This window comes from Tribolium castaneum, chromosome 4 (assembly GCF_031307605.1).
Source record: "Tribolium castaneum strain GA2 chromosome 4, icTriCast1.1, whole genome shotgun sequence".
In the NCBI taxonomy this organism is placed as follows: Eukaryota; Metazoa; Arthropoda; class Insecta; order Coleoptera; family Tenebrionidae; genus Tribolium; species Tribolium castaneum.
This window is the reverse complement of record NC_087397.1, coordinates 21,259,255-21,275,573: the sequence shown is the minus strand read 5'-3', so window position 1 is coordinate 21,275,573 and position 16,319 is coordinate 21,259,255. Positions and strand designations below refer to the sequence as shown.

Below are 16,319 nucleotides of genomic sequence, written 5' to 3'. Positions count from 1 at the left end.
AGTTTAGAAATCGTGTGGAAAAAGGGAAAAAAATATTCGTGTAAAGTATAATAATGGTTTGCCGAAAATAGTAACAGTAAAAAACTTGTAGATTTTCAACAAACTCAAACTTTCTGTAATTATAACGTTCTATATCAAAATATGAGAGGGCTTAATACGAAGATGTTCAACTTTTATTGGAACTGTTGCTTGGCTGAAGCGCACATCATACTTTTAACTGAAACATGGTTAAGCCCGCATATTTCTTCCAATGAACTGTTTCCTGATCATTTCAATGTTTTTCGATGTGATAGAGTTACTGGACGTGAAGGTGTACTGGTTGCCATAAAAAACATTCCTCACTTTGAAACTTATTCCATAAACATTTCGTCTCCTGTTCCTGCTGTTGATATTGTTGAAGTGAAAGTAAAGTCCCAAGAATGTAGTTTTATTATTGTCGTTTTGTACATTCCTCCGGCACAACATCTTGATAGTTATGTCACTATATTTGACACTCCTCGCTGCGCTGGTCGTGCCCTAAATTCGTGCGTGCGACAAAATGCGTCTTATAAAACTCGTATCATAATATACTATTAATTCACTCTTCCATATACAATTAAATAAACCATTAACGGATTTTTCTCTCGTCTGTAACAAGCATTTTCTAAAGCATTTTCATTACTAGTGGTAAACAAAGACGATTAGTTTTAAGAGCTGACCCGAGTATTCTTAAAGGCATTGGCAACTTATTTTACCGGTTTTATGTTTTAACGGAAATTGAAAATATCGTTTATTCTCTACCAGTAGGTTTTTTCAAAATTTTCTACAGTGAGAAATAAGTGAGATAATCGCTTCTAAAGGAAGAAATCGTGACGTCACAACCGCCTCTCATCACAGAATCCGCTTATCACTCAACCCTCTCAATCACCAAAAACCTGCCAGATACTGGAACATTTTTCACACATTTTCCACAAAATTAAAAATTAACTACTTTCTAAACTTCTCTGTGTTCTAAATTTTGTCTTGAACTTCGCGAAAACATCCGAGAAATGTTGTCAAGTTTTGATAAATTCTATCACTGTCACTTAAAAGTCAGAAACCATTTGATCTTAATATTAGACCAAATGCTCGATAGGCGGTTAGGACGTCATAATTTCAACTTTAAATCGAAATAACTTGAGTTAGAGAGTAGATACAGAGAAACGGTTTTCACTACTGTAATAAGCGTTTTCATTTAACACAAAGTTGTTTTTTAAGTTGCCAATGCCTTTAAGGTTTATTCATTATCTTTAAAATTAGCATTGTACTTTTTTTCTTCAATATTCAAAATTTTAGTTTGACAGTAATGGAGATAAAACTAACGAAAATGACAATGAGTACTGCTGTGCTTCTGCTAGTTCTGCTACTACTGATGCTGATGTTCAAACGTCTTTTTCAAGAAATAAAATTAAAAATTTAATTTATACAAATAAATGCCTTACCCAAAAATTAAAACGATTAGAAAGCTGCTACAATCGTATAAAAGAGGAACTACAAAATGTAAAAGAAAAATGACGTGAATTTGAAGAGGACTCAGAATGGAAGATTTTGAAATGGAAAGCGGAAGCCAGGAACCCCTGCGCAATATTTATTTTAGATCAGATTAAAAATTTTAAGAAAAAAAAAACGACTTGGAAAGAAACAACAATTCGACAATGTATTGCATGGAGATTTAGGTCTCCAAAAGGATACAGATTTCCCAAAAATTCCATTCTCAAATTACCGTGTAAATCCAAATTACAAAAATATTTGGGGACAGACAACACTCAATTAATCAAAAAATCGTTTAAGAGGAGAAATTGAAAACCTAACAATTCCCGAAAGAGTTTGTTCCTTAATTGTGGATGATATGGTGGTGCGGGAGACAGTCTCCTACTCAAAATTTAAAGACCGCGTTTTTGGATTAGCAAATATAAGTTCGTCTAACATTGAAATTGGAAGAAACTCTAGTCGCTATCAATTACTTTGTTATGTAATTCAGGGATTGTCTATGAAATATGTTATACCAGCTGTTACTACTTTCATAGAAAACTATGCAGTAAAGACTTATTTAAGTTGACGATGCAGGTTCTACAACTTCTAGACAGACAATCATAAATGCCAAGTCGAGATTTTCAAGCAGTTTGGTGGTGGAATACTTAAAAAAGTGATTCCGCATCCTTACAACCCAGGACTTAAACTATTTTTAAGCTTTGATCCATGTCACGCAATAAAAAATGCGAGAAACTTTTTCACTCACCATGATGTGGCATCGTCGGAAGGTATTATTTCAATTCAATACCTAAAAGAATTAGCTGCTATTCAAAATAACATGATTATAAAGCCAGTAAGATATCTAACACAAAAGCATCTTTCTCTAATTTTGATAAAATGAAAGAAAATTTGGCTTTTCAACTGCACCAGAGATTGTGGTGCCACAGTTACGTACATGGAAAACATTTACATATAGTTCCAGATTCATGATGTCAGTAACAAGAAACAATACGTTGAACAAAGGAACTCAAACACCGCTCCTTATACAGGATGAACGCTTATTATGGTTGGATAGTTATTTACATAGCTAACATTCAAGTAACCTCTGCAGGAGCAGGTATGACCTGGCTATCAAACGAAACCGCGGAAGCTTTAGTATTTACCGCAATAAGTACTGCCAAGTGTGTGAAATACTTGCTTAGCGATTTAAACTTTTGTTATGTATTAACAAGGAAATTTAATTCGGACGCCGTAGAATCGATATTTTCAAACGTTCGCCTTCGCGGGGGTTCAAACGACTTAACTGACTGTAGAGCAGCCGAATAGGCACTTCGGCAAATTTTGAGAACTGGTTTTATAAAAAGTGTCGGTAATACCAACACAATCACTGATGTTGGATATACTAGATCTGTAACATTAAATAACAGTCAAGAACTCAATGAAGACCCAAACCAAATGGCTATTACCCTTCTTAGTAACGATATTATTAAGAAACTTGAGGAGCTAAGTACGTGCGCAGGAAATTTTACAAATTTCGCTTCAATTGAATCTGGGGCAATTGTATTTCTGTGTGGATATTTGTTAAAAAAAGTTGAGGAGTCTGTAAAATGTGCGACTTGTCTGATGCCTTTAAGCGGTTATTCTGAGTTAAAAACAAGTCCTCTTTTGGAATTAATGTATAACCAGGATAGAGGGAAGCTCAAGTATCCATCTCAATAGTTTATTGGATTAATTTGTAATGTCATAGAAGTGATTTTAGAGATAATACCCAGTGTACCCACACAAAATGTTGATAATATTTTAAATCGTTTCATATTTAAAAGACAATCCAATGTTTTCTTGTGGGGAACATCACAATGTTTGCAAAATTATCGTAGGGAAACTAATGCCGGCGCTGCTAACAAATATTTGCAATCTCTATACACAGAGATCTAGAAAACAAAGTTATATTTATTCAAAAAAACGAAAATTTTTAAAAGTTTTTATATACGGACTGTTTATAAAAAAGTGTAGGATCTCAGGTGGTTCTGGAATTTGAATTTGCCGCATGTATTTATTTTATTTCTATGAAATTTCTGTAAAATACCAATTTTTATCTACCCTGGCAACCTGTAAGACCAATTTTGGCCATATACTATACTGGTGCGGGAGACAGTCTCCTACTCAAAATTTGAAGACCGCGTTTTTGGATTAGCAAATATAAGATCGTCTAACATTGAAATTGGAAGAAACTCTGTAGTCGCTATCAATTACTTTGTTATGTAATTCAGTGATTGTCTAAGAAATATGTTATACCAGCTAGTTACTACTTTCACAGAAAACTATGCAGTAAAGACTTCTTTAAGCTGATGATGGAGGTTCTGCAACTTCTAGATGATTGTGGATTTAAAGTAGTGAATATTGTAGCAGACAATCGCACATGCCACGTCGGGCTTTTCAAGCAGTTTGGTGGTGGAATACTTAGAAATGTTATTCCACATCCTTACAACCTAGAACTTAATAATGTATTACATAACGAGAGTTGTAAGTAACATATTACGTAAGAGTGGAAGAAGTTGCGCACTAGCCAATAGGCGAGTGCAGTATTTCCACGAGTACGTAAATAATTAAAATCTGTTTAAAGCAAAAAGAACGAAAATAATCTGACAGCATAGAATTCTGGAGACGCCTATGGTATCAGCTGATTTGTAGAAACAGCTTCAGACCTGTGCACTGATTGCACCCTTAAGTGGAAAATTTAGAATAGGCCATAAAAGGTGTTTGTAGATCGCCAAGAACCTAACATTGGCGGTGTAGGTCCCCTTCTTTCCAGAAGTTTTTCCCTTAACGGCTGTGATTCAAAAACAGAGCATGCGGATTTTTAAAGTCTCTGTGCCTTTGATCTTTGATCCTTACAATGCTCTCGCTCTTGGTGAGGAGCAATCTGATAATGTTCTAGCTGACTTTATCGCCAGCGTGTTCACTTGGGAGTCTCTGGAAATCTTTCATCTTACTTCGGGAAGACTGCTCGATCTGTCCTGTCAGAAATCTACTTCTCTGGGGATAGAGTCCTTAACTTTCCGTCAGGACCTTCTTAAGCGATCCTTTAGCATTTATCATGACCTTGTCCTACCAAACCTCCTCCCTTCCCTCGGACTGGAGTCAAGCCCGTATCACGCCCATATTCAAGAAAGGAAACAAGACCAAAGTAGAAAACTATCGTCCGATAAGCCTCACGTCTATCTATTGTATTTAAATAATGGAGAGAATTATATGTAATCGTCTTCAACAGTTTCTGACAAAACATAGCATGATCTCCCTCAACCAGCATGGTTTTTGTCCGACAGATCTTCTGTCACCTGCATTCTTCAGTGACTTAATGAGTAGACATTATCGTTGGAAAGAAACAATGCAGTTGACGTAATATATTTAAATTTTGAGAAGGCGTTTGATCGAGTGCCCCACCGTCGTTTGCTATTTAAATTTGAAAAAGCTGGAATCTCCGATCTTTTGTTACGGTAAATAGAGGCATTTCTGTTGGGTCGCATATTCCAGGTAAAAGTCGGTTCCTTTATATCTTCTAAACGAAAAGTTTTGTCTGGTGTCCCGCAGGGGAGTGTGTTTGGTCCAGCACTCTTCCTCGTTTATATATATGACCTTTTATGCTTTCTAAAATCATCTCATGTTTTCTATGCAGATGACGGGGAAGTGTTTGGTAATGCAAAGATCCCTTATCTTCTCCTTAAATCATTCACGATGATCTCGTTACAATACATAGATGGTCTCTTGGCTGGCTAATGCCTTTATATGCACTCTAATGTGTCGTTTTCCACCTAGGTCAAAATAATCCCAACATAACATAATACTTTGGGCAACCACACCCTGGAATCCGTGCGGCAGATCTAGACGTCATCATTGATTGTAAATTAAACTTTTGTGAACATGTTGCCCATTACGTCAAAAAATCCAACGTTATCAGTTTTCTGTTACAAAGAACCTTCATGTAAGTTAGCGAGAAATTGCTTAGAAAGCTTTTTGTTTCTTTTCTCCGACCAATTGTGGACTGTGCTAGTGTCCGCCCTAGTCAAAGATAAATCTCTGGTTGAAAAAGTACAGCATCATTTCACAAAATCTGCAGACACCTTAAAAAACAAACCATACGACATGAGACTTTCTGCCCCTGAACTGACGACTTTAGAGCAACGACATGTGTTCAATGATCTTGTCTGCACCTATAAAATCCTAACCCATAAATATAGTGTGAATCTACCCTAAATTTCACCCTGGGAGATACGTCTCGACTTCGTGGACACTCTCTGAAAGTGTGCCATGAAAAATTTAAAACTCGATTTCACCAAAACTTTCTTCCAAACCGTGTTTTTCGACCTGGAATAGCCTGAACGATAGTGTAATCGAATCGTCAAGTACTGCTAATTTTAAGACCAAGCTGAACAATCATCTTCGCAACACCTTGTAAAGTATGTTAGCACATGGAACCCCCGAATTGGGTTAAACAGTAATTTTACTAGCTGTTTACATGTGTTCCTGTCGACGAACAAAACAGACCTTGCCCCTGTTCGTGTCACCACAATAATATATATTAATAATAATAATAACAATAATAATAATAATAATAACACACAAACAAACACAAACCTCGACCAGTAGAAGAAACAGGAAATGTTACAATACTCTGGAACATGCAAATCCACACTGACCGGACAATCTTAGCAAATAAGCCTGACATTGTAGTTAAAGACAAAAAGCGCAACTTATGCTAACTAATAGACGTAACAATTCCATCCGACTACAACGTCATCCAAAAAGAGGCCGAAAAAATGAATAAGTATAAAGATCTAGCGATAGAAGTCAGTAGAATGTGGAAGATAAAGACCAAAACGATACCGATTATTATTGGAGCTACAGGATTAGTTGGCAAAAACATCACTAATCTTCTGAAAGAAATCCCTGGTCACCACAATGTATCGGATACAAAAAACAACTTTAATAAAAACGGCAGGAATAATAAGAAAAGTAATTTAAAACACTACTCACCTTAGGAACTCGGTGAGTTTTCGGTGAGAAATGTTACACACCACTTGTGCTGACAAGGACCCAACATCCGTCCGAGCCTACTCCCAAAATACTTGGGAGAGGTGAATGTTACTCAGAAAACATTTATCTGAGTAGTGTGTGTGCTGTGAAAGCCAAATCGATAATAATAATAATAAATCCAGCGTAAGCTGTGCATTTAAAAAATCGTAATTTTTCTTCTGGCATTTGTCCATGAGTGCCCTAATTTTAATGTATCTGTACAAAATGTTGCAGATCAAAGACGAGCAATAATTAATAGATATTTATACACCAAGTTAATTAAAGGGATCTTTAATCGCAAGAAGAATGTTTAGACCACGAGCCCGTTAGGGCGAGTGATCTTATTTCTTCGAGCGATTAACATCCTTAATTCACGTGGTTTATACAATATTTTATTCAATTTTGGACTCAACTCGAACAAAATTATTGTGAAAGAGAATGGCAAATTTAAATCAACTCGCGGATCAACATGCTTGTATGGCTCGTAGATGTGACAACCATTCGTTTGTTTATAATAAACCAGGGTTAGTCAAGCGGCATAGGAGAAACAGTTTATTAAATCATACTATCAACATGCGGCGCCACGTGCGTTATCCATGCAGATTTCTGTAAATTTGGAGTACGTGGCACGGTCGTTAATAGAAACTACTCATGCCATCTTTTGGTAGTGTGATTTCAAATTAAATCCACGAATTTATCAAAAAATTTAAAATATTAAGCAACCTTTGGCGCGCAATGTCACACCACATTCAACGGTGTCAAAAAGTTTTTTCAATTTTAAATGTTTTAATTTCCAATTTGAATTATTCTGCTACGTGTTGTGTTCGTGGTTTTCTTTTTTATTCTTATTTGGATTCGTTTGTTGGTGTTATCTACTCCTAAAGTAATCTCAAAAACATTTAAGTTTTGAACTTTTGAAGGCTAAAATTTGGTAAGTCGGGATTTTTTTGCCACCAAAAATACTATGTAATACATATCTCCAGCTCTGGTGTGGACCTATTATACACTTAAAAGGCAACCTATGGTAGCGCTCAGCTCCGTTTGCGTGTGCGTCATCTGACATTTCTGTCACTACGTTTACATAGCAGGGGCATAGCGGTGACAAACTATCAAATATTTTTTGAGGTTACGAAGTGTTTAAATTATGGGTTGTTACAAAAAATACAGATTCACAAAACAAGAACTAATAAACGCAGAATCAAAAACCTAACGAAACGCAAATCACAAAACACAATAAACGAACGGAAAATACTTGCGATTAACACCGATAACACTTTCGACAACCATGCGACGACGTCTATAATTTACTGTCAATGTCAGGTTGACAAATTCGTGACACTTGACGGTGTTGTCGAAGTGCACATGTAAATTAATGTTCAAGGATACCACCCTTAGATAGCCCTTAGCTGTTTAAATTTGCATTGTTTTTGATAATTTTTTTATAGCTTTGTGTTGGTAATAAAAAAATGAAATTGATGACGCACACGCAAATCGAGCTGACCGCCACTATACAACGTTTATTAAACAACTTCTGGCTGGCTGGAACACATGATTCTGGAAACAGTGCAACTCTTTACTTGTGAGAGCTATCCAGAAACAAATCGACTTGGGCACCAAAAATAACTTCGAGAATTTAAACCAAATATCATTTTTTGAGTGGACATCTATGATGGACACCGTTTAAGACTTCTACCTTGCACATAGTGTCTTTTATTTAATACACGCGTTTATTCATTCATTTGTACAAAAGCCACAAAAACGTATCTTAACTCCCACCTTTTTCCCGTTAAGTTTCAAGGAAAGTTAGAACTGCTGAATCCACCAAAGTGGAGTCCTTACATTAAAATCAGAAAAACCTCTTACCCATAATAAGTTCATATAAGTAAATTTATTGTAAAGTCATCTACGTGAGTCTACTACCAACACGAAAACATACAAGAAATGTTTGCACAAACTATTAAAAAGACTACTTTTCTGTGAAAATTGAATTGGGCACATGTCTAAAACTCCAATAGTACCTTATTAGAGTCCGTATTTACTTATTTAGTTCTTTAATTTTTATCCAAGTTACAAAATAATGTTAAATAACCGTTTTTTGAGGGTGAGGAAGTCGCCAAATTAATATGTGGAAGCCAAACACGACATTTGTTTCTTATAATTGATGTTTTCATAATTTGTGAAATTAATTCATTAATAAATTATTTTCATTCATTGTATTTATTTTTTCTTTATATTGATAATACTAACAAAATTTTGCAATTAAACACATTTAACCGATTTTCAATAAAATCGGTTGTGTGTTTAAATTGTAAAAAAATTATAATATTAAATTAATTGTATAAATAATAAAATATTTAAATTTGCCGCCAGTTTTAGTTCCTCATACTACCAAGATATGGCGCTATTATCGAAATTTTGACGACCAGTGAATTACGTGTTACTTGATTTTCTACAACTACTATATTCTATGTAATAAACAAACAAACAAAAAATTTCCAACGTGTCATTGTGTTGTGTGCCAATTTTTCAAAAAATTATGGAAAATATTGAAATTAATGGTGTTGTAATACCAGAAAATATCGAAAAAGCTGCTATGGAAGCAGTTAACAACCTTGTGCCTGAGAAATCTAAGTCTTTGTACGAAAAAGAATACGCATTGTTCCGAACTTACCTACAACAAAAGAATTTTTACTATTGTAAACGGTGGTAATTCTGTTCGGGCCATTGATGTCTTTCGCCAATACAGGAGTTTAAGACCAAAAAAAATTTCGCATAAGCGTCTTTTCTTAAACTACAAAAACAAGAAGTGTACGGTGCAACCAGTGGGGTACAACACTTTCTCAAACATTCCCCAAAAGATTGCCGAATTTCTTAAACTTCCAAACGACATCGAGTACACCGGACATAGTTTTAGACGTTCTTCCGCAACTTTACTAGCAAATGCTGGAGCTGATTTGTCCGTGCTCAGAAGACATGGTGGGTGGCGTTCAAGTTCGGTCGCAGAAGGATATATCGAAGACTCGCTTCAAAATAAAATACATATTTCAAAAAAATATTAGGCGAACAGGAGAAACTAGTTGATGAAGACGATTCCATATTATTGCCAGCTGAAGACGTTTTCGAATTAATACCGCCTGAGAAGACAACCAGTAATGAAAAGAATGAAAACAACAATCCGAATATATCTTTTCCATTGCAGTCTGAAGGTGGTGCATAACAACTTTTATTTAATAATGTTACTAATTGCCATTTTTATTTTAATACGAATAGTTCCTGAATAAAAATATTGTTACAAATACCTTGTCATTAATTTTTTTGAAGTTGTAGTTTTGACAGAAAGTTTTAATTCACTAGTGAATTAATTTTTTAAGTCACTAGTGAAAAAAAAAATTAATTCTAGGATAAAGATCAACTTAGTGCTGTTGTTATGGAGTTAATAATCCTTGTTTATTTGTTCAAAATTGAATAAAAATAAATATCTCCCGGTTGAAATTTTAGAAAAAATTAAAAATGAGGTTTTAACTAATACAATAATAAATTCAAATGACGTAGATTTTAATGATTTATCTCATAACATAAACAACAACTCTGAAATAATCAGTAATTTAAATGTTTCTGATTATGAAAATAATAATAACCTCAATAATATGGGTATTAATATAACTATCACCAATACAGCTTTAGATAATTGTAAAAATAACATTTATACAACTTCAAACAATTTTAGTTACCATCAAAATTATAAAACTGAAATTGAGAAGGAATTTAAGGAAGCCGTTCTCCTATATTCTAATATACCTCCAACTGAAAGACCTAATATCCCTAAACAAAAATATAAAATTGTTGAAGTTATTAACAATTATATATTCCCAAAGTATTTAACAAATTGCCTTTCATTTTTAAATGTTCACACATTAATTTATTGTGCAGCAATTGCTGCTATTAGAATTAATAATTCTAAAGAATATTATACAAGTTTTGAGAAGACCACCACAAATAAATTACCAGAATGGGAAATTAGACTAAATAAAAAAATAACTTCACTTAGAAAAGATCCAAGTCAAATAACCCAATACCTAAGAAGTGTAAATACATATCATTTAAATCAATACATAGAAAACATTATTAGGAAAAATAGAGTACATTGTAACAATTATTTAGAGTACAACACGACACTTTTACAAATTAAAGATACACTTATGCCCGGTTGCACAAAAGTCAAATTAATCGGCTATCATATGATGGTCCGTCAAAAATTGATGACTTGTTAATTTTGACTGCGTTGCACAAAACAATTTGCACATGCTTTAATCGTTCATCATACGATGCTCCGTTAATCGTCCATTAGCAAATAACTAATTTGGCAACAAGGTCACGATGTGTCACAGTTTTTCAATTTGACATTTGTCACTGGCGAATTGTTCTACTTTGGTTGTTTTCCTCTTTATTCTGCTGTGCTGTGTTGTTGTGGTTGTGTGTAAAGGATGGCGTCCTCGTGTTCTACATCCTCGAAAACAGTGAACTATACTCATAATAAAAAAAATATTTTTCTTTCGATGGTAGCAAAGTAAGTTTTTATTAAATTTGTTTTAAGAAAACCATTTATAAGAATACGATAAAAGATTTCAATACTTTAGTATTACAAGTAATTTTATTCACTTCGTAACTTCCTTTTTCTCTATTTCCCACTTTCAACTCCTTTAATGTTCAATGTTTTCCAAATTTCAGTTCTTTAATCCTTGTTAATGCTTTATCCTCTAAATTCTAGATATAATCATGTTATCGAAGACAAAAGCACCAAGGCATGGGCGGTGCAAAAGAAAGCTGAAGCTTGGGAGGAAATCGCTGAAAAATTTAATTGTTTGGCTGAATCTGGAGCTAGAACGGCCGAGCAATTAAATTTTTTTATGAGAATCTTAAGCGAGACACGCGCAAAAGAGTGGCACAGGAGCATGTAAGAATTTTACAAGAACAAAATTATTTGATAAAATATGTACTTTAGCAAGAAGAATATGAAGCCCGAATGAGGAAAGACCAGGCGAAGATGGCCGCTGCTCACGACAAGGTAATTACAAATTTACATAATACTAGAGTCATTTTGTTAGAAATTATATTTACAAAGACTATAATAAAAGTAAAAAATAGTTATTAATATAGAGAAATAATGAAAACGGGAGGAGGCATTTCCAACTTGGAAATGACCTCTGAACAAGAGGTACTACTGGCCACTCTACGAGAGCAAGTGGAGCCGCTGGTGAATCCGTACGACAGTGCGGCGGATTATTTTAGTAATACACACGTTAAATTTGAAAGAGAACCAAATTTCATTTTTTATGTCTTAATAGATGATTATCGAGATGATTTCAAAAATTTTGAAATGCCAGTCTCCGAACTTGTTACCCCTGAAACTTCCACCCACCCTTCCGAACTTGAATGCCCTGGACCCTCTGCTCTACCCCCTGAAGCTATCTGCGTTGCAACCCCAGTATCTCGTTCCAAATCAGTTTTGCGTTTGTGCAACGGAAAACGGAGTTAATCAACAATTAATTGACAATTATCGTTGACAATCATCAAATATTTGATGAAAGATTAATCAACCGTCAAAGGTGTTTTGCGTTGCACAAAATTTTATTTTTGATGGATGATTAATGCTTTGTTAATTGTCAATTATCTTTTGTGCAACCGAGCATTAATGAAGTAATGTACCATAGTAATCACTTGTAAAATATAGAGTTCCTATATTGGGAGAGTTGGGAAACTGAATGTCAATTTTCGAAATTTTGTTTCATACACGCCCGCTGGCTTATATAAAAAACAAAATGGTATAGAAATCAGTGGCGTTTCGTATAAATTTAACATATAGTTAAATAAATTTGTCAAATAAAAATTGACTTGCTCTGTGACAGCATGTGCATTAATTGTGCTGTGCCCTATTGTGGCAATACAAATAGTAATTGTGAGTTGTTTCCTGTGCACCTAAAACTTTGGAGAAAGCCATTAATATTAAATTGGTTAACTACTTTTGCTCCACTCGACAAAATCAAAGAGAACTGTCTTTACAATACGGCTGGTTATCTTTTAAAAAGCATTTTAAAAAAATCACATGCCAAGTGTGCTTAAAGGTGGTAAGTGCAAAAAAAGTAAGAAAACATTTTTCCAAATTAGTTTGTTTAAAAGAATTTAAACCTGGCTTCAATTTCCTTCCGAACGAATTTTCCCATTGTTTATTCAACTTGAAAAATTTTTTTGTTATATTAAAAGGCATTTTATAAATTGTCGTGATATATTACAAATATTTAAAAAAATCGCCTATGAAGATACTGAAATTATAAATATTTGTAAATTGTTTCCTTCTTGCCATAATATTTGCGCAAAAATTTTAAGTCGATTTTGTTTATTTAGAGTCAGAATATACTTTGCTAAATTAAAAAGAAAAAGTAAGATACGTCCAAATAATGGCAGTTACGCTAGCAAGAGCATTGGAATTAGAAAAAATATAAATTTTTAATAAAATGTCTCCCATTTAATGAAAACAAGATGTGAAAAAAGTATATTTTATTTAATCACAAGTTATTAACATTTACAAATTCTTTTTAAGTATGAAAATTCCTGATAACGACCATACGCAGGTATGGTCAAAGATAATTAAAAAGGACACAGGAGGAAGGTACACTTGACACTTGAAACAAGAAGAAGATCTTAGTAACGTATTTATTGCAAAACAAGGCTGAAGCTTTCTGGTAATCAATAGTGTTTTAGTCTTGGTCTTAGTTTACCTATGTTAGGTGTAATAATTTCATAAGTTTTAGGTTTTACAACATGGTCAGGAGATACAAAATTTTTCAATTTTTTTAATTTGAGTTGCGTAGCAGAAAGTACTGCATATAAAGTCCATTGTAGAGTGCCTATTGTAATTAGTATTAGACTGGAAAGAAAGTTTTGCCCGATTTTCGGGGCTTTAATTTAACGATGTACGCAAGTTTCGATTAATGTTCCTGTTAATGTGAAAATTTGTGGTACGCTTCCACGAGTCCAAACCGTAACATCGGATGTCTTTTGTACCGAACTCGACTGCGTACAAGAAAATCCCATTGTACAAGGAGTATTTAAAAATGTTTGCTGTAGAACTTTTACTAAATATATTTATATAATTAAAGCGCCCTTTTTTGATTTGATTAAAATTCACCTCCTACGTCCCTGACTAAATTTGATGTAAAATTATGTCAAATTTGTCAACTTTATAACCAAAAAATAATTTTTAAAATAAAGTCGAGATGTCAGTTGCTACGAAAAATTTTAATGAAAAAGGAGAGAACGATATACCTTATCCACATAATACAAAATTGGCTCCGTTTGACGTTCAGTGTCCCAACTCTCCAATATAGGAACTCTAGTATCATGCGTTCATTTAAAAACCTGGGCCCAGTTGACTGTGCTTTAAATTTGAATTTGGGAACAGTGTAACCGGATCTAGTAGAAATAGTTGCCGGCAGTCATTATCGTTTATGAAATGTCAAAAAGTTTTGACAATTTTGTAATCTTGTTTTACTTGTTACTCGTTTTGCTTGGCATTTAACGTAAAAAATCAGTTCTTTTCAGAACTCCATAATTGTGTGTGAGTTCACAATTTTTTGTGGTTTGACTGCCCTGTGCGAATTTTGCATATTATTTTGCTTTAGTTCATTCTTCAAGTGTTAAACATGGTTTTTCACAACAACATAAAATGTTTATGTTGGAATCGTACTTCCGCAACGGAAGAAAGGTTGACGGAATCTGGGAGTATTCTGTTAATTCATGCTTGGAGGAATTCCGGACCGAGTACCCTGAAGTTGTGTTTGAGTATGAAAAATTTCGTAAAACTCTTACTCTCTGCATCGTGAAAATGGTAGTGTTGCACGAAAACAAGGAAATGGACGTCCCAAAAAAAGATATCAGAAGCAATCAAAAATGTTCAGCAAATTATAACAGAAACACCAACGACTTCAATTCGTCACTTGGCTCAGCAAGTTGTCCTATCTGTTGGAACTTGCCACAAGATATTAAAACAAGATTTACATTTAAGGGCTTATCGCCTCACCTCTGTGCAGGAGATTTTCCCCAAAAGGCAGCTTACTGTCAATTTTTTTTGGACACTCTGGAACCTAACATTGAAAAAAACCTTCTTTTCTGATGAAGCCTATTTTCATTTAAGTGGTTATGTTATGTGTTATTACTTGCAGTTCACGCTATGAATCGTAGGTAATATGAATGCCGTAAGATATTGTGAAAAAATATTGACTCCGTTTGTTAATGAATTACATGATGATGAAATGGTTTATAGATATTTTCAGCAAGATGGTGCCACAGCTCACACATCAGGTGAAACAATTCGATTTCTACAAGAATTTTTTGACAACAGAATTGTTAGTCGCAACACACCAAATAATTGGCCTCCGAGATCTTGCGATCTCACACCCTGCGATTTCTTTTTGTGGCCACATATCAGGAACTCAATTTACACTACACCCATAAACGACATTGACGAACTTAAGGAGAGGATAAGAAATAAAATCGAACTTATTAATAATAATCCAGTTACGTTGGAAAATGTTGTTAATGGAATACGGAGGAGAGTGAGATTATGTCTTCAAGAAGATGGTGCTCATTTTCAACATTTATTGTAATTTTATGTATTCCGTTTTGGTTATAACTAACAGTTTTTCACGGTTTTTCTTCCTTCGAAATAAGAATTTATCAACATTATATGAAATGTTTTCTGTTACATTTTCCCCACAACAAACATGCTCTTAGTTTGTCCTTTGACTCACTCTAGCCAGGTTTACTTGAAAGCCTAAAAAAATTTACACCAACTGTTTCGAGTTAAGAAGTCCAGTCACAAACCCACTCATTTATTCATCAATATGCCTGTGTATTTGAATCGAAGGTCTAAAAGTGACAGCAAAATGAAAGCACCAAAATTTTGAAGACAAATTTTCTTTCTACTTTTTCAAGTTTTGGCTGCCTTGGGTCACTGCGCATGGAGCTTAATTTAACTCTTAGCAGGTTTTTGAGTGAAATCAAAGATTTTCGTTTGACAATACTGACATTTCGTAATGGCAGTGGCCTCAACGACTGTCAAAATTCTACGCTGGAAAATTAAAAAACAAAAGAAGATTCCATAGTCTCCCGAGCCCAGGTTTTTATTTGAATGCTTGATAGAATAAAGCTGTACTACCTCTACTCGTATCTATGGAATAAGCAACAACATTTTTAATACCTATAAGAGAAAGCAAATTGTTGGATAATTTTTCCGAAACTCCATTCTACACATTGGCGGAGTTTTGACATTTGTTTATTAAATCCCTGATGCTGTTCTGTTAAATGTACATTAGAAAACGGTTATTAGTTGCCTCTTTAACGGGTACCCTTTATCACTATACAGACAAAATCGGTGACAATATAATCTTAATTGCTCCATCATTCGTGTATCTCTTAAGATAAATGCGTCATGCCTTCTACCTGGATATGGTCTACTCAAATGTAAAATAATTCCGTTTGGCAAGATGATGGCTTGGAATTTGAGACAATGGAATCTCTTTGTGTCCACTATACATCTCCTTTTGCAATACACTAGGTCTACAGATTGACCGCGCTCTCCCATCGATAAAACCTATACAATGGAGCCCCTCTGTCGTGTATTAGTGCTGCAATTTCCTAATCTAATAACAGTTTGCTTCACTTTATGTAGACGATATAGGATATATGCTTTAAAAGTT

General features: G+C 34.3%; 1 long non-coding RNA gene and 1 other non-coding gene across 2 annotated transcripts; one reads left to right on the top strand and one right to left on the bottom strand.

Moving 5' to 3' along the window:
- Positions 1-10,794: 10,794 nt before the first annotated feature.
- LOC107398273 (uncharacterized) lies at positions 10,795-11,925 on the top strand. Its single transcript, XR_001575167.2, has 2 exons — positions 10,795-11,518; positions 11,567-11,925. It is a non-coding gene; the product is annotated as an uncharacterized LOC107398273 (transcript).
- A 3,400-nt stretch (positions 11,926-15,325) lies between these two features.
- On the bottom strand, positions 15,326-15,985 carry LOC135265967 (uncharacterized). The gene is made up of 2 exons (XR_010333872.1): positions 15,445-15,985; positions 15,326-15,394 (listed from the first exon to the last, which is right to left on the bottom strand). It is a non-coding gene; the product is annotated as an uncharacterized LOC135265967 (long non-coding RNA).
- Positions 15,986-16,319: the final 334 nt, after the last annotated feature.